Here is a 614-nt window from a genome sequence, read left to right as displayed (position 1 = left end):
TAAAGAAGACACTCCTTTTCCATAACACCATTATGTCAAAAATGAGAAAAAAGTATCAGAATGTTGAAAATCGTAAAGCTCGGCAACTGATCTCCAAAGTTGTGGCTGGCAAGATCTTAAAAAAATACTGCCTGGTCACCATGGCCAAGAAAGAGTTTGGATTCTTTAAAAAGCTAATTAGGACAAACATGACAAGGGCCAAAAAAACTCAAATACACCCGCAAAATACAACAAAACAGAGTCAGACAAAAAAATGCAAAAGCGCTTCCTGGTGGATTCTATGCACACTGCACCTGAAGTTTAGACATGAGAATCCCAAAGTCAGACTCTAGTATGCAGAGTTTTGCAAAAAGAAACCCTTTTGAATTGTCACACAAACGATCAAAGACAGAGACACATGTCTGTGTAAGCTACACTCAAACATACAGTTCATGGCAAACAAACTGTTCTATCACAAAATCATTAAAACTTCCAAAGTCACAGATCTCATGTATAATATTGCATGCAAAAATGTTACAAAAGAATGCATGTACAGGGAGAGTCTGGATTTTAAAGACCCTGAGCTCCAAACCTCTGCCTTTGATGCTGGGGAGCAAACCTGGTGGTTTGAATGG

This window comes from Etheostoma spectabile, chromosome 8 (genome assembly GCF_008692095.1).
Source record: "Etheostoma spectabile isolate EspeVRDwgs_2016 chromosome 8, UIUC_Espe_1.0, whole genome shotgun sequence".
In the NCBI taxonomy this organism is placed as follows: Eukaryota; Metazoa; Chordata; class Actinopteri; order Perciformes; family Percidae; genus Etheostoma; species Etheostoma spectabile.
Note: the sequence above shows the minus strand (reverse complement) of the source record.